This window comes from Pan paniscus, chromosome 22 (assembly GCF_029289425.2).
Source record: "Pan paniscus chromosome 22, NHGRI_mPanPan1-v2.0_pri, whole genome shotgun sequence".
NCBI classification, from domain to species: domain Eukaryota; kingdom Metazoa; phylum Chordata; class Mammalia; order Primates; family Hominidae; genus Pan; species Pan paniscus.
The window spans coordinates 41,723,620-41,748,542 of NC_073271.2; the positions used below are offsets into that span (position 1 = coordinate 41,723,620).

General features: G+C 43.8%; 1 protein-coding gene across 46 annotated transcripts in view; it reads left to right on the forward strand.

The window, feature by feature from the left end:
• Positions 1-4,635: 4,635 nt before the first annotated feature.
• The window catches only part of PCBP3 (poly(rC) binding protein 3), a 310,671-nt gene continuing 290,383 nt past the window's right edge, over positions 4,636-24,923 (forward strand). For 12 of the 46 annotated variants that reach the window (XM_063601342.1, XM_063601344.1, XM_063601347.1 and 9 more), the window contains exon 1: positions 4,703-4,876. The gene's annotated coding sequence lies outside the window, so the exon portion shown is untranslated. Of the gene's footprint in view, positions 4,877-24,923 lie in introns of all 46 variants that reach the window. The other 34 variants (XM_057300957.2, XM_063601339.1, XM_034948111.3 and 31 more) reach the window with 13 other exon arrangements.

Consider the following 24,923-nt stretch of genomic DNA (forward strand, 5'->3'; position numbering starts at 1 on the left):
CTAATTTTAGAGTCTTAATGGTGCCCGTTGAGGCACACAGAGAAGGGGCGGAATTCTGGCTACCTCTGAGCTGAAAGTCTTCCCAAAATAAAAGGAAGGTCTGGATGACCCGTGACGTTTCTGGTGCATGTGTGAGGTGTGTGCATTTCTTCTTTATGCAAAATATAAGAAAACTTACATATAAAAAAGACAAGGGGGGAGTGCTCTGTGTGCAGTGGGGGAGGGGCCCAGAGCAGAGGAGGACTGCTCCCCAGGGCTGAGAGGCACCTGAGGGCGCCAGGGTGGCAGCAGGAGCTCTTTCCTCCCTCTCTGTCTCTGTCTCTCTCTTTCTCTCTCTCTCTCTCTGTGTCAGCAGTGACTCATGGACCCCAGGGCCTGAGATGTCTATCCCAGTTGTGGAGATGCCAGTCTGAGGGGCAGGCCAAGGATTCATTTGCTTCTTAGCGTGAAGAGCTGAGAGGACACAGGGCCCATCCCTCGTCCATTAGGGATCATGAGGGCAACTGGGGGAGTTCTGGGTGCTTCTCCACAGCCAGATATTAGAGACCTTGTGATTATTTTCTGCTAAAACCAGGGCACACTGCCAGAGAAGCCGATGGGCTGCTCTATGTGAGACTCCATCCAATTCACTTCCAGGATGTTTTACCCTTTGGGGCAGAGCCATCTGCTTCCGTGCATGGCTTGAATCCAACTTACCAACATTGATAACTTTTTGTGCCTATGACAGGGACAGATGTCACTGCCAGCCCCTCATGTCGGCAGAGCAGGCACTCCCCATCCTCTCTGTGTTCACTCTACACTGGGGAAGGGGGCTGGACACTGAAGGAGTGGCCGGGATGCAGAAGCAGTGCAGAGTGTGCTTCTGGGAGACACCCGGAAATCAGGGCAGCTGTGGGGCACAGGGCAAGGGTTACCTTGCCAGCCCCGAAGAGGAGAGGCGGCTGCAGCCCCACCTACACCAGATGCCTCTCTCCACCCGTCCTGGGTGTCTCTTTCCATGCTCCACTCATGCCCACTGCCCTTCCAGATCACATTTCCAGGAAGTGCCCTGTTCTGGGTGTCACCATCACCCAAGCTGGGGGCACCTTGCAAGCCTTCTGGCCATGGCTTGCTGTCTCTCTGCAGGGTCCCAGGCCCAGGCCAGGGGCCAGTTAGGCAGTGCCGCATGTGGGAGCTGCCTCTTCAGCAGGGGCACAGGGGAGAGGGCATGAGGGGACCCCTGAGCTGCTTCACCTAATCCAAGTACAAACACCACAGCACCAGGTAAGTTAGGTCAGGTGCACTTATGATGAGGCTGATATAAAACGGAGGAAGCGGAAGTGGGAACTATTTTTAGTTTCTGTATTTCCCTAACCAGGGCAGCTGGCACAGGGATTGGCTTCTTGGTCTCTGATTTCCACTCCAGCACTTCGGCCATCAGAGGATCCTGTGTGAGCTCAGCTGAGCCAGCCCCAACACCCCCCAGCAGCTTTTGGTGGGCAGTGGCAGCGGTCCCTGTGCAGGGCAGGAGCCTGGGGAAGCAGGGGCTGGGTGCTGCTGGTCCCTGGAAGAAGGAGTTCTACCCCAGTGCTTTGTGAAGAGGACATGAGGGCAAAGTACTAATTTGCCCCTAGGTAACATGTGTGCTGGGGTTGTAGGCTGAGGTAAGGGTATGAATTCTGCCTGAGGAAAGGCTCAGCCTGGAGTGTAGTCCTGCTGAAGGCCAGAGACCACACACTCCACCCAGACTCCGGATCTCCCTCCCCAGCAGGGGGATGGAGGCCCTGCCGCTGGGAGTGCTGGTGTTATGTGGAAGGGCTGGGCTTCTCCAGGGCTCCTGGGAGGCCTAAACATCTTGCAAGGTTTTGACGTTAATTACTACTATGATTGCTTTCTGTGTGTTACTGTTTTCCCCACACTTTAGCCAGCTAATGTGGAGCTACAGAAGGCCCTCGCCCCTACCCCTCCAGATGTCCCAGCCCATGACAAGCAGGAAGTCCGGGTGCTGGGAGACTTCCTGGGGCTGGATCTGACATCATTCCAAGCAGATGATAACCTGCCTTCCCGATTTCCAAACCCACAGCAAGACACCCTGGAGTTATTTATAAATGCGAGCCCCTGGGTGCACTTCTGACGGGACCAGCACCCTGATGGCCATGAGAGGGTGGAGACAGCGCACCCCGAGCTCAGGGAGGCAGGAAACTCTGGACCTGGAGGCCGGGCACCATGAGGGACACGCTGCAGGCCCAGCTGCTGCCGCCTGGGGCGGGGCTGCCCTGCAGGCTCCGGGAGAACCCAGAACCAGGCCGGATCAGCGTGTGTCAAGGGGCGGGGCGTGAGAGATGAGCTGCTTTTTTTCTTCACAGGGTTGGCAGGAACTGCAAATAATAGAAAGTCGTTAGGGTCTAACACGCTGCCCTGAAAACACTATCATTACTTTCCTAATGACTAACTGTGTCTTTCAGCCGGCGGGGCAGGCAGCTGAGGCCGCAGGCTCCCGCAGAGGACCGGGGGAGGCTGGCAGCCTGTAATCTGGGGGCGCTGACAGTGCTCTGCCCAGACCCTCGCGCCAGCTCCAGCTCCAGCACAGCAGCCCTGGGTCCCTCTGGCCCCCTGCCCGCAGAGTCCAGGTGTGGCAGAGGCCGCCCAGTATCCCTTCTCCTCCTCCTTTTCTAAAAACAGAGTCTCATGATGTTTCCCATGCGGGTCTCCAACGCCTGGGCTCAAGCGATCCTTCTGCCTCGGCCTCCCAAAGCGTTGGGATTAAGGGGCGAGCCACCGCGCCCGGCCCACCTTCCCTTCTGGTTCATTTCCAGTAAGGTCCTGTCCACAGCGTCCTTCCCAGCATTCCCACCAGGCTGCAGGCCTTGGCCTCCCTCCCCTCCATTCTCATTCTCCCCGAAACCGCCAAGCGCGTCCAAAGCACGGGTTCGCCAAGCGCCCCCCCCCGCCCCACTCCACATTCCCTTCCCCGCCGACTCAGCCTCCGTAGCTCGCGGACGGCCCCTCCTCACGCCAGCCCAGGCTTTTTTTTTTTTCTATTTTAAGGTTGTCTTTTAATGACACAAGCGACATTTGGAGACAAAAGGACACATCTCTTCCTGACCCACCTCCAACCCCAGCTGACGGCCGCCCTGCGCCTGGCGTAGACGGCCCGGAACGTTCCCTGGGTGGGTTCCATCCATCCCGAACCCCTGTCCCCGCGCCGGCTCCGGGGGTGCTCGGGGGGCTGCGTGGGGTCTGTGACGTCGCCTCGAGGCGGCATCCCGGTGACCCGGCAGCCCCTGGCGCTCGCGGGAGGCGGGCGGGCGCGGACCCCAGGCTTTAGGGCGCGATTCCTGCAGCTGGCTGCCGGCCCGAGGTTCTGGGGTGTCTGAGGTCTCGGGCGGGGCGAGGACGTTTCTCCGGCTCAGCCCCCCCACCTCCTGCCCTGCCGCCCCCCACACCCAGCTCCCCACGGACGCCAAGAGGCGCCTCCCACCCCGGCGAGGACCCGCGGGGAAAAGGGGCCCAGGCGCGGCGACTGCGGAGGACGCGCCTCGGCCCCAGCGCCCTGGTCCTCGGGGTGTCCGGCTGCCCTTGCCCGAGGCCGGGGCGGGCGCTCAGCGCCGCGGAAGAAACGCCCGGGCGGGGACGCACAGCGAGGCGGGCTCCGCGGGAAGTACCGGGAAAACGGCGCGGAGCGGAACAGCCCGGAGCCAGCCCAGAGAAAGGGCGGCCTCCCCCTGCAGCCCCCGGGGCCCAGCAACGCCCCGCCCCAGGCCAGGGCACGCGAACGCCGGGCGGGCGGAGGGGACAGGGCCGCGGGACCAGCGCGGGGCGGGCGGCGTCCGGGCACAGGCTCACGGGCCGCTCGGGGCCCCTGCCCGCCGGGCGCTGCGGCCCCAGCCTCCGGGCCGGGGCCAGGCCCACAGAGAACGGGAAGCGGGCGCTGCAGGGGGACCTTCGGGGTTGCGGCACGGCTGGGAATTCAACGGCCATTCCCGTCCCGTCGGGCCCGCCCGCCCGCCAAATCCCCGCCCACCGCGGATCCGCCCCGTCCACCAAGGTCTCGCTCACCAACGGCCCGCCCCGCCCACCACAGGCCTGACCCGCCCACGAAGGCTCGCCCCGCCCATCCACGGCCCTGCCCACCACAGGCCCGCCCCAAGCCTGGGCCCCGCCCCAGCAAGGACACTAATCCCCTAACCCCCGAGCCCCGCCCACTGCTCTTGCCCTTCTCCCGCCCGCCCCAACTTAGGCCTCTCCCCGGCCTGGCCTCCCGTACTCAGCCCCGCCCCTGCCCCGCCCCCACCCCACCCCAAATGTGACCTGCCCCTCCCACTGCCCGTCCCCTCCCCGCTTCACTTCATTAGGGCCCCGCCCCGATTCTTGCCCCGCCCGCTCAATGTCCCGCCTACGACCCCGCCCACTACTAGTGACCGGCCCGCCCGTTCGAGGCCCCGCCTCCTCCCCGCCCAATGCTCGGCCCCGCCCCGCGCGTCATTGGGCCAGGTCCCCGCCCCGCCCCCAGCCCCACCCCCGCCCCTTTGACTGGAGTTGGCTTTTTCCAGAGAACTTTCCGGGCTCGGATTGGCCGCGCCGGTCGATGTTCCGCCCTTTCATTGGCCCGCGGCGCCCGCTTTCGCGAGCCTGCCCTTGGGCGGGGGCGGGGCCGGCGGCGGCGCGCGGCGCTAGATTGGTTAGCGGCGCAGAGGGGCGGGCCCGCGCCGCGCGCAGCGCTCGGGCTGGAGCGCCTGAAGCCGCGACCGCCGCCTCAGCCGCCTCAGCCGCGGTCGCCGCCGCTTCTGCCGACTTAGGCTCCGCCGCCGCCTCCTCACCCCCCTCGCCCCGACCCCGCCCGGGCCTCCCGGCCTCTCCCCGCCGGCCCGTGGGCTCGCCGTCCGGCGCAGGGCAGGTGAGTGAGCGGTGGCGGGCGGGGTCGGGGTCGGGCGCCCTTGCGGTTTACGGGGACCCAGTCCCCGACGGAGGCCGAGTGACGGGGCGACCCCGGGCCGCGGCAAACTTCGACCGAGCCGGGGCGGGCGGGGGTCCCGGGCTGGGTCGCGCCGTCCCCGACCGCCGCCGGCGCCTGCGGCGGCCCGGGGCAGCGAGGGGACTCGCGCTCCCTCAAGGTGCGGTAGCCAGGCCTGGCCCGCCCGCCTCCGCCCCCTCCCCAAATTCGGAAGTTGCGGCGGGAAGCCGAGAACGTCTCGGATGTGGGTCAGAAAACGTCTGGACTACTTGAGGCTTCAGTTTCAAAACGGCACAAATTTCATCTCTTGATTGAGAAGAGGTCTGGGGAACACCCCGGAGCGGCCGCGGCGGCTGGAGGGCGGCGGGGCGCGGCGCGGGGCCTCCTCCCCCTGGACGGCCGCCGGGAGAGCGCGGCCTCGCCCCTCGGTGACCCTGCGGAGAGCCGCGCGCGGGCGGTGGGGCGCGCGCAGGTCTCTCTTGTGGCTCGCTGTGTTTTATTTTAATTTTGGGGGTGGTTAGAACGTGTTTCTTATTGTCCCCACACGTGTTCTAATTGGAAGTCTTGTTTCGTGAAAGAGTTTGTTTGTTTGTTTTGCCTGGTGATGTTTTCCAATTCCCTCCGCGCCACTCTGAAGTATATTACTGGCATAAGAAATTTGAAAGTTAACCAAACGTCGGGTCCTAAATCTCGTGGCTCGGGGTTGGTTATCTTCCACCGTCCTTCAGAGCAGCCTGGATTTGCAGGTCTTGTTAGCCCTCCATGTGAGCCAGTAGCACTCTTAGTTGTTGAGTGTTTGTAGAGTGGGATTCGCCAGAAGGAATCTTGAGCAGCAGGGCCTTGCGGAGAGGCCTTTAGAGATTTGACTGGGCAACTTATAGACTCCCCCCATTTCAAAAATATTCCTCTGGCACAGGCCCTCACATATCCCTCTGAAATTGAACTCACTTTCAGGGGCAAACTGTTGCCCTTTTTCTTTTCTTTGGACTTTCTCAGATGTGGATCCCAAAGGAGTGTGCAAGGGTGCTTCCCTATTTAAGAGAACTAACTCCCAGTCCTCCTCATATTCAAGAATAATTCATCATCTTAAAGCGTGTCAGAGATACCTATTTTGGCCCCAAAAGGAGTGTTTGTAGAACAGTGGCACTCTAAAGGGATCATTTGCAAGATCTGAAAGGACCTAATTGATCATCACACGACAGAAGCAGAAATAGTTCTGGTGTTTTCAGGCTTGGAGATCTGTCAGAAAACATGGGGCCTTAAAACTAACAAGTGCAGTGACCGACTGATGTCTCACTTTCGAGCAGTATTTTTTTTTTTTGCTTGTATGTAGATGCTGTTGTTTATACAGTGCAAGTTCATTACGAATGGTTTAGAACTTACATAGCTTCACGTATTTTCTTAGTTGATAATATTATAAGGTTTTGAAAAAGTTTTGATGATAAATGGGGTCTTTATAACTGAAAAAAATGGACTCTGTCTAGAATTCAGGGCTTTTTGGCTGGCGTTGCCCCAGGTGCTGCTGATTAGTGGTGCTTTTGGACCTCAAAACATCACTTTCCCAGATATCTTTATAATGCTCATGGTGGGGGAAAACCCACACAGCTTTGTGGTTACGTTTTTAGCTATTTATGCGAAAAAGTTCAACATATAGTTGTATTTTGCTAGCTGTTTTGAAGAAGCTATTCTTTACCCTGTTGTTCTGAGGAGGCTGACAGCATGCTGCATTTATAAATTTGAAAAAGCCTCACGAGCTTCTTGAACCAATCTAGCTATTCAGATTTGGATTCTGTGTATCAGTTTTGATTATTTCAGTTCCTGTGTCAATGGCAGAATCATTTCTATTTTTACAAAAGTCTCATGGCTTTATTGTAAAGGTGAACACTGAAACAGATTTTAGTAGATGTAAGTTGTGTATCCTCTCAGTGACGAAGGCAGTGCTTTGGGCCATAACCAAGGAAAATACTTGCTCATGTATTGGAATTGCCCCAACTTAAACATTAGAATAAATGCTGTAGATTTTGGGGCAGCTCTGATGTCTCAGCTCTCATCCGTGGTGGCAGTGACTCTCAGAGGCAAGGCGTCATGGGCCCGCTGTCCATGGTGCTGAATCCGTGTCACCTGTTTTTCTGTCTCTCTCTCTCTCTCTCTCTCTCTCTCTCTCTCTCTCTCTCTCTCTCTCTCTCTCTCTCTCTCCCCCCCTCTCTCTCTCTCTGTGTGTGTGTGTGTGTGTGTATGTTTTGGGGCAGGGGGAACTCAAACTTCCTTTCCAGTGTACTTTAAAATTAATTTCAGAATTCATATTATTAAATAAAATTTGATCAGGGAAATTATGTTGAATGGGAGCGTGTCTTGAAAACACGCCATTTTATTCTTCTTTTTAAGGAGGATAATTATGCTACAACATTCCATTTCCTTTGCTTAGTCTTCACTGTCTCTCTAGGTGGGAGTTTTGTTGCTTGAGTATGGGCATCAAGTAACAAATCACTGACATTAAATGAAACCCTGTTTTCTTAACAACCATTCCTTTAAGAAAGTACCAGTTTGTTTTAGTTTGTTTTCTTTTGCTTATAACAGAATACCTGAAACTAGGTAATTTACAAAGAAAAGGAATTTATTTCTTATAGTCATGGAGGCTGAGAAGTCTAAGGTCCAGGGGCCAAAGCCACCAGCTCCACTCCCATGGCAACCCACTAATCCATTAACCCATGAATGGATTAATCCATTTTATGAGGGCAGAGCCCTCTTGATCCAATCACCTCTTAAAGGTCCCACCTCTCAATACTGCTTCTGCATTGAGGATTACATTTCAGCATGAGTTTTGGAGGGGATATTCTAACCATAGCACCTTTATTACAATATAGACATACATCTGTAGGCATATATCTATGTAGGGGCAACTTGTTCCCAAAAGGGTTGACTCTAGCATGTTTTGCATTCTCCAGCATGTTGGTTCTCAGCCTTTCCTGGCGATGGGATCTGTTTATGTGTTGGGCTATTGAGTGGTTGCCAGGCATTCCTGTTGTGTTAGAGCTATATCTACTCTCTTTTCTCTAATATTGAGGACATCTTTGTAAATCATTTTACATGAATCTTTTCTTTCTCTTGAGGTTAATGTTGTCAGTTACTTTAGAATTGCCCCACAGGTTAGCAGTAAAAAAAAAACAAAAAAGATAGATGTCACTTGTGGTACAGAGATGTCACATGGTAGTAAGTTGTATATCAAGCTAAGCAGTGGATTGTTGAGGTGCTTTTTATTATGATCATCTGAACTGATTCTGTGGCCCCATTTGTTGTACACTTAACCCAGGTTACTCTTTGACATCTCTTTTGTTGACAGAAACTCAGGAAAACTTCCTTCTGCCTCATCCAAGCTTCAGAAATACTCCCTGATTCCCTACTGTTTGCCATTTCCTATGCTATGATCTGGGAACCCATGGGGGAATGAGACAGAGTTCTTATTGAAGGGCTCACCTGTTCGGATTGAGGAAGGAAAATGTAAACAGATAATTACAGGGGGCCATACTCAGTGCTGCAGTTGGGATACATAGAAAACCAGGCAAATGTGTTGAGGGGCGATTCATTTGGGCCGAGAATCAGGGAAAGCTTTAGAGAGGAGGTGGCCTTTGGGCTGGGCCCTAGGGCATGAGTTATAATTGGGCATGGATTGGGTATACATTTATTAGAAAAAGACTGGAAGGTTGGAATAACCGGAGTACAGAGTGTGTAGTGGTGTGGAGGCTGGAGGTATGGAAGCTTAGTGAAGGAGTTGGGACCCTGCTGGAAGTGTTAGGGGCATTGTGAAATGGTTGGAACTTTGTTGGAGATGGAGGGGGGTGAAAGTGGAGGAGGAGTTGCATGGTAGGTAGAATAATGGCTCATAAAGCTGTCCACATCCTAATCTCAGGACTATGTTATGTTACATGGCAGGGGAGTTAAGGCAGCAGATGGAATGAGGTTGCTAATCAGCTGATTTTAAAATAGGGAGATTATCCTGGATTATCTGGGTGGGCTCTGAGTAATCACAAGGGTTCTTAAAAGTAGAAGAGAGAGGCAGAATAGTCAGTGTCAGAGTGATGTGAGGTGAGAAAGACTCTAGCTGCCATTTCTGGCTTTGAAGATGGAAGGGTGCACTAGTCAAGGAATGTGGGAAGCCTTTGGAAAAGGCAAGAAAAGGGATTCTGTCCCCTAGAGACTTGGGAAAGGAATGCAGTCCTTGGTTTCTAGCCCAGTGAGACCCTTGTCTGACTTGTGACCTCCAAAACTGTAAGATAAATGTTTGTTGTATTAAAACACTAAGTGTCTGGAAGTTTGTTCCAACAGCAGTAAGAAACCGATAAAAACTGGGGCTCTTCATTTGGCAGTGTTAGCTGACAAAATTAAGGAGGGAATAACATGATTAGATTGGTTTTAGAAGATAAAATGATGGAGCTGCCACTTGGGTATAATTCACCCCAGATAAGCATAGTTCTATTCTCTATTTCACCTCCTAGGTAAGACTGGCATCTGATATTGTCTTATTTGGCCCAAATCCCACTTCCAGTCTCTCTGAGCAGCTTCCACAGCCTATACCACTCCCAATTGCCGTGTCCCACTGGGTCATCTTTCCTCTGTGTTGGACACTTGAGAAAGAGTAGACCAGGTATACACTTACCACTGAGATTGTGGTGTCACAGGCTAGGCCCAATTCCAACCTCATAGCTGTTGTCAGATTACTTTCCAGAGGTTTGTTTCTTTACATCCTCACTAATCCTTCGTAGCTTCAGATGTTTTAATTATTGCCAATTGAGTAGATATTAAATATCTTACTGTTTTAATTAGCATTTCCTTGGCTAGTGAGTTTGAGGATTTTCTACCCATACTTTGGCCACTTGAGCTTCTTCTAAAAATTGTATTCTTATATTGTTTGTCCACTTATTGTCTGGATTATCCTTTTTATAGCTTTTTAGAAGTTCTTTACATATTCTGGATTCTATTTGTATCCTGTTCTTTATCCTTTTAAATATGCTGTTTTGACGAACAGATGTTCAGTTTTAATGTCAGATTTATCAATATTTTCCTTACAGTTTATGGTGATTGAGTCTGATTTAAGAAATCTTGTGTTACTCCAAGGTAATTGTTTTAGTCCATTTTCATGCTGCTGATAAAGACATACCCGAGACTGGGCAATTTACAAAAGAGAGAGGTTTAATGGACTTACAGTTCCACGTGGCTGGGGAGGCCTCACAATGATGGCGGAAGTTGAAAGGTACATCTCACATGGCAGCAGACAAGAGAAGAGAGAGAGCTTGTGCAGGGAAACTCCCCTTTTAAAACTATCTGATCTCTTGAGACTTACTCACTGTCACAAGAGCAGCATGGGAAAGACCTGCCCCCATGATTCAATTACCTGCTTACTGGGTCCCTCCCATAACACATGGGAATTCAAGATGAGATTTGGTTGGGGACACAGCCAAACCATATCAGTCATAATATATCCTCCTCTTTAAAAAATATTTAAATATTTGCTTTTTATAGTCTACTTAGAACTTATTTTTGTGTGGGGTATGAGATAGAGATCCAATTTTAAATTTTTTCCAAATTCATAACCAATTGTACCAGTATTGTTTATTGAATACAGTCCTTTCCCCAGTGATCTGCAGTGGTACCTCTGAAACACATCAGATTTCACAAATGCATGGATCAGTTTCTGGTTGCTTCATGTACCTAATGATAATTTAATTTCTTTCTCCCTAGTTCTTAAATCTTTTATTGATCTTTTTTTGTCTTTTTTCCTTTGCTTGGACCACTAGAGAAAGTTGTATGGAGATTGTGGTAAGATTATCCTTATATTGTTTTTCATTTAAAAGAAATGCTGTGAAAGACTGAATTGTGAACTTTGTTATTTTTTTTTTGGTAGATTCCTTTATTAGGTTAAGGATGATCACATTTACTAGTAGTTTAATAAAAGCTTTTTTAAAAAATCATGAATAGATTTTGAATTTTCTCAAATGGTTTTCTATACAGTGTACTTATTTAGATAATTTTACGCTTTTTTTAAAAATAGTGATTGAGATGAGATATTTTATTCTTTTAATTTAAGCCATCATTGATTTCCTAGGAGAAACTGTGATGTACTACGTTAAAAAATATTACCAGGCCAGGTGTGGTGGCTCACACTTGTAATCCCAACACTGAGACGCTGAGGCTGGAGGATCATTTGAGTGCAGGAGTTCAAAACCAGACTGGGAAATATAGTGAGACCCCATTTTTACAAAAAAAAAAAACCAAAGAAAAAAATTAGCCGGGCATGGTGGCATGCATCTGTAGTCCTAGCTACTTGGGGGACTGAGGTTGAAGGATCACTTAAGGCTGGGAGGTTGAAGCTGCAATGAACTGTGATCATGCCTCTGCACTCCAGCCTAAATTGTTGGACCCAATATGCAAATATTTGGGATTTTGGCATATATATTCATAAGAGGTGTTGACCAGTGATAATCTTTTCTTGTATCGCCCTTATTCAGATTTGGTATCAACATGATACTTCATCATCTTTGTAATAATTTCTTTCTTTTTTTTAGAGACAGGGACTCTCTCTGTCACCCAGGCTAGAGTGTAGTGGTGCTATCATATCCTACTGCAGCCTTGAACTCCTGGACTCGAGTGATCTTCTTGCCTTAACTTCTTGATTAGCTGGGATTATAGGCACAAACCACCATGCTCAGATAATTTTTAAATTTTCTTTTTGTAGAATAGGGGTCTTGCTATGTTGCCCAGGCTGGTCTTCAACTCCTGGGCTCAAGAAATTCTCCCATCTTGGCCTCCCAAATGTCATAGTTTTGGAAAGGGAGGAATTTTTGTTTCCTGGAAATTTGGCAAAATCGATTCTTAAATGGTCTGGATCTGGACCTTTTTAAATATGGAGACACTTGCAGTAGCAATTAATCACTTTGGAAGGGTCGCTAGTCCATTCTGCTCACATTTCATTGGCCAGAAGGAGTCATTCTGGCCATACCTAATTTCAGATGGGGCAGGGTGGTAGAATCTTCCTCATCCTGGAAGCAGGGGGCACTCAGTCCAATAGCACAAGGAAACAAATTTTGTCAATAATCTTGAGTGAGCGTGGAAACACATTCTTCCCGTGAAGGCTTCAGGTGAGAACACAGCCTGGCTAACACTTTGAATGCAGCTTTGTGAGACCCTAAGCAGAGGACCCAGTTAAGCCTGCTTAAATTCCTGACTCACAGAAACTGTGAGATATTAAATACATATTGGTTTAAGGTGTTAAATTTGTGATAGCTTGTTATGTGGCAATAGAAAACTGATGTACTGATCTCTACTGACCTCCCCTTAGAAGTGGATTTGGGTTGATGAAGGGTGTTCGACTCTATTTAAGGTAACCAGCTTATTATTTATTTTCTTTTATACAACGTTTTTTCTATTTATAAAAGTAATACAAATGTTTTGTGTAGAAAAATTGGAAGAAACAGAAAATTATAAAGTAGAAGATCAACATTATCCTTAATCTTAGCACAAAAGGATATTCAGTGTTTTTTCCTACTTGTATTTATGTATGATATGCATATCCTAAAGTTGGGATTCATTCCAAAGTATGTTTTTTGAACCAATATTTTTCCTTTTACTAGATCATGAGCATTTCCTTGTCTCATATTGTGTTCTTCTAAAATATGATTTCAAATGGCTGCATACTATTCCAAAGAGTGTCCCAGTTTATTGAACCATTTCCCTATAGCTAGACATTTATGTTGCTTTAAAATACTCATCATGATAAATAATGCTTTGAAAAATATCCTATACAAAAATCATTGTGCGTATCACTGATTGCTTCTAAATTTCTAAAGGTAGAACTATTAGCTCAAAGGTTGTAAATGTTTTTAAGTCTTTTTCTACCTAACCATCTATTTTCCAACATTTCTAAAAAATAATGTAAGACTTAGACATCTGTTTCTGTAACTCACCAGGTTGGGATAGGACAGAACTATTGATTTTTGAGCATCTAGGTTCCTGTTTTCTTAACCCTGTTTGCAGAGTGGTTTTAAATTATTCATTAAAGTGCAATATGGATTCTATTTATAGACGCATTTGTGTATGAGATCGCTCCTTTAATGTTTGGGGAAAAGCCTACAAATTGCTATTATCACATTCCTATCTTTGTAAATCCTTTTCTACTCCTATTCACCCTTTCTTTGTTCTCAGTCAACCCAGTAGAGACACTGAGACAAATAAAGCCTTGTATCCTTATATTATTCAGACAGAATGGCTGTTCTGAGCCAGCCCTTGTTCTTTTCTTCTTGCCATTTATTAATTAGTTGATCTCAAAAAGATGAGAGATCAGAATATTAATGATTAATTCAAAAATATTTTTCCTGGTCCCTAAAGTAATGGATGTTTGTGTAGAAAATTTCTAAAGGAAAGATTAGCATAAAAAGCGGAATAAAAATCTTGATAATTCTACTACCCACAGATGACTACTATTTAAACATAACTTGATCATGCCAGCTTATTCTTAAAATATGTGACTGGATTCTGATGGCTTTTTTTTTTTTTTTTTTTTTTTGAGATGGAGTCTTGCTTTGTTGCCCAGGTTGGAGTGCAGTGGCATGATCTTGGCTCACTGCAACCTCCTCTTTCCGGGTTCAAGCAGTTCTTCATGCCTCAGGCTCCAGAGTAGCTGGGATTACAGGCACGTTCCACCACGCCTGGCTAATTTTTGTATTTTTTAGTAGAGATGGGGTTTCACCATGTTGGCCAGGCTGGTCTCAAACTCCTGACCTCAGGTGATCCGCCCGCCTCGGCCTCCCACAGTGCTGGGATTATAGGTGTGAGCCACCACGCCCGCCCTGATGACTAATATTTTGTTTGGAGTTTTTGCATTTGTGCCTGTGAGTGAAATTGGCTTGTAATTTTCCTTTCTTATAGCTGTTCTCTTTTCTAATCTGAGATGAATGCTTAATTTATTAATTTGCAGCTTTTCCTTTTTTTCTAATATGTGTGTTTAAAGTGATATATTTTCTTGTAAACAATGCCTCAACTACATCATACAAAGTTTGATTTAAGGCATTTTCATTATTGTTTGTTATGCTTTCTAATTTCCATTATGGTTTTTTCTTGGATTCCTAGGTAATTTAGAAGAACGTTTAAACGTTTCTAAATATATGCATATTTTCTTGTTTTATTATTCTTCAGCAAAATTATATTGCCCAAAGATCCTGCTTTCTATGATTTTAATCCTTTGAAATATGCTGATTTGCCTTGTAGCCCAGAATATGGTATGTAAGTTTTCTCAGATATTCCTATGTGCCTGGAAATAATTGGGTTCAATGTACTATACTAAATATTCTGTTTAGCTGAGTTGGTAAGCATGTTACATCTGCTTTCTTACTAGTTTTTTTTGGTTGTTATATTCATTACTGAGATAATTACACAATTTCATTATGATTATGGATTTGTCTTATTTTTTCTAGCAGTTCTGCCAGTTTTTATGTATAAATTTTTGAGACTGTGTTGTCAGGGCCACACAGATTTAAAACTATTAGGTCTTCCTGATGAATGGAGACTTTAATTATTATGACTGGTTCTCTTTATATCTAGTAATTAATATTTGACTTTATGATACGGTATGTCTGATGTTAATATTAACATAGCCATGCTAGATGTTTTAGGCTCATATTTACATACTATCGTTGTTTTTTATCTTATTCTCAACCTTACTATAGTTTTATGCTTTAGGTATGTCTCTTGCAAAGAGTATAGTTAGATTTTTTTTTCATTCAATCTGGCAGTCTTTGTCTTTTAATTGGAACAGTTCATTTACATTAAATGTAATTACTGATCTATTTGGGTTTAAATTTACGATTCTATTATGTATTTGTCTTGTCCTACATTTTCTGTGTTTATTTTTCTCTCTTTTCTTGCATTATTTTAATCTGATAATGTGATTTTTTGAAAAAATCATTCCATTTTTCCACCTTCTCCAGTAGATTGGAGATTATGTCCAGTTTTTGTTCTTTTAGTGGTTATTGTGTAAATTGTTACTAACTTATCCAGATAATGTAGTTATACCTTTATCTTTCTCCTAGACAAATCATAGTTTCTTAGAAGACTTGAACTCTATGACCCCCCTCCAGATTCATATGTGCTTATTATTATGCACTTTAATTCTATATATTCTTTTAAAATTCAGTGAAATAAATTAATATTAACGGTATTGTATTAACAATATTGGTATTAATAGTATTATTACTGGTAACATTAACAGTATTGTATTAACAGTAATATTAACAGTTAGTGTTCATTTAGATTTATTCAGATACTTGTCTTTTCTTTGCTCTTCATTGCTCCCTGGCATTTCTGACTTATTCTGGGATGATTTCATTTCTGCCCAAAGGGCCCTCTTTAGAAATTCCTTTATTGCAGGTCAGCTGATGTAGACATTGCATTTTTTTTTTTTTTTTTGAGACGGAGTCTTGCTCTGTTGTCAGGCTGGAGTGCAGTGACGCGATCTCAGCTCACTGCAGCCTCCACCTCCCAGGTTCGAGTGATTCTCCTGCCTCAGCCTTCCCAGTAGCTGGGACTACAGGTGCACGCCACCACGCCCAGCTAATTTTTGTATTTTTAGTAGAGACGGGATTTCACGATGTTGGCTAGGATGGTCTCAATATCTTGACCTCGTGATCTGCCCACCTTGGCCTCCCAAAGTGCTGGGATTATAGGCGTGAGCCACCGTGCCTGGCCAACATTACATATTTTTTAATCTAAAAATATTTTTATTTCATCTTTTAACAAATTGTTTCAATTTACTTAAACGTTTTGTGGGATATAATTCACACACTATAAAATTCACCCTTTTAAAGTTTACAATTGAGTGTTTTTTGGTGTATTTTCAAGGTCATGCAACTGTCATTACTACATAATTCCAGAACATTTTCTTCACTTTGAAAAGAAACCTCATACACAGTAACTACCTGTTTCTTCCTCCCCAAAGGCCCTGGCAACTGTGAATTTAGTTTTCATCTCTAAGAATTTGCCCATTATGGAAATTTCATATGAGTGGAATTATATAGTATGTGGCCTTTTGTGTCTGGCTTCTTTCACTTTGCATAACATTTTCAAGCTTTATCCATGTTGTAGTATGTATCAGTATTTCATTCCTTTTTGTGGCTGACTAATATTCAGTTGTATCGATATATGGCATTTTGTTTATCCATTCATCAGTAGATAGACATTTCGGTTGTTTTTTGGCTGTTATGAACAACATGCTATGAACAGTAGTACGAGTTTTCATATGAATATATGTTTTCACTTGTCTTGGTTTACACTAGAATTGCTGAGTCATACAGTAACTCTGTTTAACTTTTTGAATAACTGCCAAATTGTTTCCCGAAGATGCTGCAACATCTTCGGGAAACAATTTGGCAATGTAAAATTCCAAACAATTTGGAATGTAAAATGCTGCACCATTTTATATTCCCATCAGTAATTTATGAGGGTTCCAATTTCTGCACATTCTCTCAAACACTTGTTATTTTCCAGTTTTTTGATTATAGCCATGTAGTGGGTGGGAAGTAGTAGATATTGTGGTATAAATTAGCATTTCTGTAGTGACTGATGGTATTCAGCCCTTTTTATGTACTGCTTATTGGCCATTTTTGTTTTTTCTTTGGAGAAATGGCTATTTAAATCCTTTGCCCAAGACTTCATGACTAAAACACCAAAAGCAATGGCAACAGAAGCCAAAATTAACAAATGGGATCTAATTAAACTAAAGAGCTTCTGCACAGCAAAAGAAACTATCATCAGAGTGAACAGGCAACCTACAGAATGGGAGAATGTCTTTACAATCTATCCATCTGACAAAGGTCTAATATCCAGAGCCTACAAAGTACTTAAACAAATTTACAAGAAAAAAAAACCCATCAAAAAGTGGGCAAGGCATATGAACAGAAGAAGACATTTATGCAGCCAACAGACACATGAAAAAATGCTCATCATAACTGGTCATTAGAGAAATGCAAATGAAAACCACAATGAGATACCATCTCACACCAGTTTGAATGGCAATCCTTAAAAAGTCAGGAAACAACAGATGCTGGAGAGGATGTGGAGAAATAGGAAAGCTTTTACACTTTTGGTGGGAGTATAAATTAGTTCAACCATTGTGGAAGACAGTGTGGCGATTTCTCAAGGATCTAGAACCAGAAATACCATTTGACCCAGCAATCCCATTACTGGGTATATACCCAAAGGATTATAAATCATTCTACTGTAAATACACATGCATGCATATGTTTATCACAGCATTGTTCACGATAGCAAAGACTTGGAACCCACCCAAATGCCCATCAGTGATAGACTGGATAAAGAAAATGTGGCACATATACACCATGGAATACTATGCAGCCATAAAAAAGGATGAGTTCATATCCTTTGCAGGGACATGGATGAAGCTGGAAACCATCATTCTCAGCAAACTAACACAAGAACAGAAAACCAAACACCGCATGTTCTCACTCATAAGTGGGAGTTGAACAATGAGAACACATGGACACAGGGAGGGGAACATCATACACCAGGGCCTGTTGGTGGTGGGGGCCTAGGGGAGGGATAGCATTAGAAGAACTACCTAATGTAGATGACGGGTTGATGGGTGCAGCAAACCACCGTGGCATGTGTATACCTGTGTAACAAACCTGCATGTTCTGCACATGTATTCCAGAACTTAAAGTATAATAAATTAAAAAAAAATAGCTGAAAACAAAAACAAAAATAAATAAATCCTTTGCCCATTTAAAAACTGGATTGTCTTTTTATCGCTGAGTTGTAAGTGTTCTTTATATATTCTGTATGTTAGTCCCTTATCAGGTATATTATTTGCAAATATTTTCTCTCCAACTGTGAGTAGTCTTTTCATTTTCTTTTCTTTCTTTCTTGAGACAGAGTTTTGCTGTGTCGCCTAGGCTAGAGTGCAGTGGCACAACCTCGGCTCACTGCAAGCTCTGCCTCCCAGGTTCATGCCATTCTCCTGCCTCAGCCTCCCGAGTAGCTGGGACTACAGGCGCCCGCCACTGCGCCGGGCTAATTTTTTGTATTTTTAGTAGAGACAGGGTTTCACCGTGTTAGCCAGGATGGTCTCGCTCTCCTGACCTCGTGATCCACCTGCCTCGGCCTCCCAAAGTGCTGGGATTACAGGTGTGAACTACCATGCCCAGCCTCATTTTCTTGATAGTATCCTTTGATGCACAAATGATTTTTATTTTGGTAATACTGCATTTATCTATTTTTTTCTTTTGTTGCTTGTGCTTTGTCATATTGAAGACATTGCTTAATCCTAGGTCACAAAGATTTACACCTCCATTTTATTCTAAGGGTTTTATAGTTTTAGCTCTGAAATTTAGGTCTTTGGTGCGTTTTGAGTTAATTTTTGTCTATGGTATGAAGGAGGAGTTTAACTTCGTTCTTCTGCCTGTGGCTGTCTAGTCCTAGTACCATTTGTTCAAAAGACTACCTATTGAATGGCCTTAGCACTTTTGTCAAAACTCAGTTGACCATAAAATATGGGTTTATTTCTGAACTCTCAACTCTATTCCATGGACCTATATGTCTCTCTCTATGCCAGCAGCACACAGTCTTGATTATTGTAGCTTTGTAGTAAGTTTTAAGATTGGAAAGTGTGAGTCCTTCAACTTTGGTCTTTTTATTTATTTTGGTTATTCCTGGTCCCTTGCATTTTCATATGATTTTTAGGTTTGGTTTGTCACTTTCTGGAAAAAAAAAAAAGGCAGGTAGAATTTTGATGGGGATTAATTGAATCTGTAGATAATTCGGGGAGTATTGTCAGGTTAACAATATTAAGTTTTCCAATCCATGAGCATAGGATTTAGTAGCTATAATAGTTTTTTAGTGGATTCCTGAGGATTTTTTATATGCAAGATTATATCATCTGCAGATATAGATACTTTTAATTCTTTGCTTCTAATCTGCATGCCTTTTTAAAATTTTTCTCATGTAATTGCCCTGGTTATAAGCTTTAACACAATGTTTAATTGTTGTGGCAAGGGTGGACATCATTGTTTGTTCCTTATCTTAGGGGGAAAGCTTTTAGCCTCTCACCAGTAAGTATAGGTAGCTGTGAATTTTTATAGATGCCCTTAATTAGGTTGAGGAATTTCCCTTCTATCCCTATTTTGTTGAGTGTTATTATCATGAAAGCGTGTTGAATGTTGTCAGATGCTTTTCCTGCATCTATACTGTTATTTTTGTCCTTTATTATATTAATGTCATGTATTACATTGATTCAGTTTTGTATGTTGAGCCAACTTTGAATTCCCTAGATAAGTCCCACTTGTCATGGCGTGTAATCCTTTTTATATATTGGTGGATTCGGTTTTGCAAGTGTTTTGTTGAGGATTTTTTGAGATGGAGTCTCACTTTGTCACCCAGGCTGGAGTGCAGAGGTGCGATCTCAGCTCACTGCAGCCTCTGCCTCCTGGAGTCAAGCGACTCTCCTGCCTCAGCCTCCTGAGTAGCTGGGATGACAGGTGCGTGCCACCATGCATGGCTAATTTTTGAATTTTTAGTTGAGACAGGGTCTTACCATGTTGGCCAGGCTGGTCTTGAACTCCTGACCTCAAGTGCTCTGCCTGCCCTGGCATCCCAAAATGCTGGGATTACAGACATGAGCCGCCACACCCAGCCTTGTTAAGGATTTTTAAGTTTGTATTCTTAAGACATGTTAATCTATAGTTTTCTTGTGATCTCTTTGTCTGGTTTTGGTATTAGGGTAATACTGGCCTTATAGAATGAGTTGGCAAGTGTCCGTTTCTCCTTGTGAAGGATTGGTGTTCATTCTTTAAATGTTTGATAGAATTTAATAGTGAAGCCATCTGTTTCTAATTTTTCCTTGTGGGAAATTTTTAAAATACTGAATATCTTTACTTGTTTTAGGTTTTTTTAAATGTACTATTTTTTAAGTTTTGATAGTTTCTGTCTTTCTAGGAATTTGTGAATTTCACCTAGGTTATCTAATTTATTGGCCATCAGTTGTTCATAATATTTCTTTATAGTCCTTTTATTTCTGTAAGGTTGGTAGTTTTCTTTCTGATTTTAGTAAATTGAGTCTTCCCTCTTTTTTTCTTGGTCATTCTAGATAAAAGTTTGTCAGTTTCATTGGTCTTTTTTTTAAAAAAAAACTTTGGTTTCATTGTTGTTTTTCTATTTTCTGTTTCATTTTTGCTCGAATATTTGTTTTTTTCTTTCTTCTGCTTGCAAAGGTTTAGTTGGCTCTTTTTCTAATTTCTTAAGGTAGAACGTTAGGTTATTGATTTGAGATATTTCTCTTTTAACATAGGTGTTTACAGCTATAATTTTGTAAGAACTGCTTTCACTGCCTTTCATAAGTTTTGATATGTTGTGCTTTCTTTTACTTTCCTTTTTTTTTTTTTTTTGAGACAGGGCCTTGGTCTGACACCCAGGCTAAAGTGCATTGGTGCCATCACAACTCACTGCAGCCTCAACTTTGAGTCTCCTGAGCTCAAACGATCTTCCCACCTCATCCTCCTGAGTAGGTGGGACTATAGGTGCATTCCCCTACACCTGGCTAATTTTTTAATTTTTTGTGAGACACAGCGTCTTGTCATGTTGCTCAGACTGGTCTCGAACTCCTGGGCTCAAGCAGTCCTCCCGCTATGGCCTCCCAAAGTGCTGGGATTACAGGCGTGAGCCACTGTGCCTGGCCTCATTTTTAATGATCTCAAAGTATTTTCTAATTTCACTTGTGGTTTCTCCCTTGACTCTTTGGTTATTTAGCAGTGTATTGTTAAATTTCCACACACTTTTGAATTTCTTAAATTTTTATCTGTTACTGATTTCCATTTTTTTCCCTTGTGGTTGGGGAACATATTTTATATTATTTCAATCCTTTAAAATTTTGGGACTTATTTTCTTGGCTAACACCTGGTCTATTCTAGAGAATGTTCCATGTGTATTTGAGAATAATGTGTTTTCTGCTTTTTGAATGGAGAATTCTATAAATGTCTGCTAGGTCTAATTAGTTTATTAGTATTGTTTACATCTTTTGTTTTCTTTCTGATTTTCTGTCTTGCATTCCATCCTGTATTGAAAACGGACTTTTGAAGTTTCCAACTGTTACTGTTGAACTGTCTGATTCTCCCTTTTTTCTCTTAATTTTTTGTTTCATGCATTCTGGGGCTTTATTTTATATGTATACACACACACATATATATATGTATATATATGTATATAATTGTTAGAGCTTCTTGATGAATTGACCTTTTTATAGTTATAAAATATTCTTTGTCTGTAATAACAATTTTTGTATTAAAGACCGTTTTTTTCTGATGTTAATATAGCCATTCAAGCTCTCCTTTGGTTACTGTTTGCATTGTATATATTTTTCCATGCTTTTAACCTATTTGTTCATTGTATTTAAGTGTCTTTCTTGTATACTACATATAATTGAATCATTAAAAAATCCATTTAGACAATTTCTGTGCTTATATTGGAATGTTTAATCCATTTACATTTAATGCAATTTTGACAAGGTGAAATTTATGCCAGCCATTTTGCTTCTTCTTTTCTCTATGCAATGTCTTTTTGAATTTTCTATTACTCCATTACTGACTTTGTGTTAAATAGATATTTTCTAGTGTACTGTTTTATTTCCCTTATCATTTATTTTACTATTTTTTATTTTCTTAGGGGTTACTTGGGGTCTTACTACTGGCAATTTATAACAGTTTAGTTTGGATTAGTACCAGTCTAATTTCACTAGTATACAGAAACTTTGCTTCTGTATATCTCCATTCCCTCCTTCTTCCTTTGTGCTGTTATTGTCATACAAAGTACATCTTGCTGGGCATGGTGGCTCACGCCTGTAAGCCCAACACTTTGGGAGGCCGACGCGGACAGATCACTTGAGGTCAGGAGTTCGAGACCAGCCTGGCCAACATGGTGAAACCCCGTCTTTACTAAAAAATAACAAAAATTAGCCGGGCGTGGTGGCGCATGCCTGTAATTGCAGCTACTAGGGAGGCTGAGACAGGAGAATTGCTTGAACCCAGGAGGCAGAGGTTGCAGTGAGCTGAGATTGCACCATTGCTCTACAGCCTGGGAGACAAAGGAAAACTCCATCTCAAAAAAAAATATATATATATATATCTTGTACATTCTGTGCACTTCAACACAGATTTGTAATTACTGGCTTTTACAGTTATCTGTACTTGTTACAGTTTTGTTTTTAATAATTTTTATTTTTCAATTTAAAAATAGATTTAGAGGGAACAAGTACAGTTTTATTACATGCATATATTGCATGCTGGTGAAGTCTAGGCTTTTAGTATAAGCATCACCCGAATAGTGTACATTTTAACCATTAGGTAATTTCTCATTCCCCACCCCCTCTCACCCTCCCACCTTTCCAAATATCTGGTGTCTATTATTACATTCTGTGTGTCCATGTGTATATATTACTTAGCTCCTATATTCTCTCGTAAGTGAGAATATATGGTATTTGACTTTCTGAATTATTTCACTTAAGATAATGGCCTGCATTTCTATCCATGTTGCTGCAAAGGACATGATTTCATTTTTTTATGTGGCTTAGTAGTATTTTTTGGTATATGTATACTACATTTTCTTTATCCAGTCAGCTGTTGATGGATACTTAGGTTGGTTCCATATCTTTCTATCATGAATAGTGCTGTAATAACATACGAGTACAAGCATCTTTTTGATACAGTGATTTCTTTTCCTTTGGGTAGATAGCCAGTAGTGGGATTGCCAGATCAAATGGTAGTTCTATTTCTATTTTTAGTTCTTTGAGAAATCTCCACACTGTTTTCCATAGAGATTGTACTAATTTACATTTGTGTTCCTTTTCTCTGCATACTTGCCAACATCTGTCATTTTTTGACTTTTTAATAATAGCCATTCTGAGTGTTGTAAGATGATATCTCATTGTTGTTTTAATTTGCATTTCTCTGGTGATTAGTGATGTTGAGCACTTTTTCAAATGTTTTTTGGCCATTTGTATATCTTTTGAAAAATGCCTGTTCATGTTTGCTCACTTTTAATGGGGTTATTTTTTTTTCTTGTTGAGTTGTTTGAGTTTCTTGTAGATCCTGGATATTAGTCTTTTGTTGGATGTATAGTTTGCAGATATTTCTCCCATTCTGCAGGTTGTCTCTTCACTCTGTTGATGATTATTTTTGCTGTGTAGACACTTTTAAGTTATTATTAAGTCCCATTTGTCTATTTTTGTTATTGTTGATCTCGGTTCACTGCAGCCTCTGCCTCCCAGGCTCAAGCGATCCTCCTGTCTCAGCCTCTCAAGTAGTTGGGACTACAGGTATGTGCCAATATACCTAAGTTTTTTTTTTTTTTTTTTTGTAGAGATGGGGTTTCACCATATTGCTTAGGCTGGTCCTGAGCTCCTGGGCTCAAGCAATCTGCCTGCCTTCAGCCTTCCAGAGTGTTGGGATTACAGGTGTGAGCCACTGTGCCTGGCCTGCATTTGCTTTTGAGGTCTTAGTCATGAATTATTTGCCTAGGCCAATGTCCAGAAGAGTTTTTCTGTGGGCGGCAAGCCACCCAGGTGCTGAGGCAAGAGACTGAGGGCACGAGCTGTTCCAGTATAATAAAATATATAAAATAACAAGAGTTATACTAGATATAGATCATAGATATGATTATATGTAAGTATCACTAATCATTAGTTTGTAGTAATTACTCTTTATTCAAATATTATAATAATCCCCGCTCTACAATCATAACCTAGAAAAAACCGGGCCATACAGAGATAGGAGCTGAAGGGACATGGTGAGAAGTGACCAGAAGACAAGAGTGTGAGCCCTCTGTCACACCTGGACAGGGCCATTAGAGGGCTCCTTGGTCTAGCGGTAACGGCAGTGTCTGTTGCCAAGTGGACTGTGGTTTAGTGGTAGCATCAGTGCCAAGGAAAAGCACCCGCTACTTAGCAGACCGGGAAAGGGAGTCTCCCTTTCCCTGGGGGAGTTTAGAAAAGACTCTACTACACGACCTCTTGTGGAGGGCCTGACATCAGTCAGGCCTGCCCACAGTTATCTGGAGGCCTAACCGTCTCCCTGTGATACTGTGCTTCAGCTGTCACACTCCTGGTCCGCTTTCATGTTCCATCCTGTACACCTGGCTCTGCCTTCTGACAACAGTAGCAAAATTAGTGAAAGTACTAAAAGTCTCTGATATGCAGAAATAATGGCGTAAGCTGTCTCCTCTCTCTCTCTCTCTCCGCCTTGGCTGCCAAACAGGGAAGGGCCCCCTGTCCAGTGAACACGTGACCCACGTGACCTTACCTATCATTGGAGATGGCTCACACTCCTTACCCTGCCCCCTTGTCTTGTATCCAATAAATAACAGCGCAGCCTGGCATTCGGGGCCACTACTGGTGTCCACGTCTTGGTGGTAGTGGTCCCCCGGGCCCAGCTGTTTTTTCTGTTATCTCTTTGTCTTGTGTCTTTATTTCTGCCATCTCTCATCTCTGTGCGCAGGGAGGAAAACCCACCAACCCTGTGGGGCTGGTCCCTACATCTTTCCTAGGTTTTCTGGAATTTTTATAGTTTTAGGTATTACATTTAAGTTTTTAATCCATCTTGAGTTAATTTTTGTATATGGTGAGAGATAAGGGTCTAGTTTTCTTCTGCATATGGCTATCCAGTTTTCCTAGCATCATTTATTGAATAGAGTGTTTTTCCCCAGTGTTTTGTTAACTTTTCAAAGATCAGTTTTCTGTTGGTGTGTGGCTTTATTTCTGATTTTCTATTCTGTCCCCATTGATCTATGTGTCTCTTTTAATACCAGTACCATTCTGTTTTGGTTACTGTAGCCTTGTAGTATAATTTGAAGTCAGGTAATGTGATGCCTCTAGCCTTGTTCTTTTTGATTTGGTTATTTGGGCTCTTTTTGGTTCCATATGAATTGTATGATTGTTTTCCCTAAC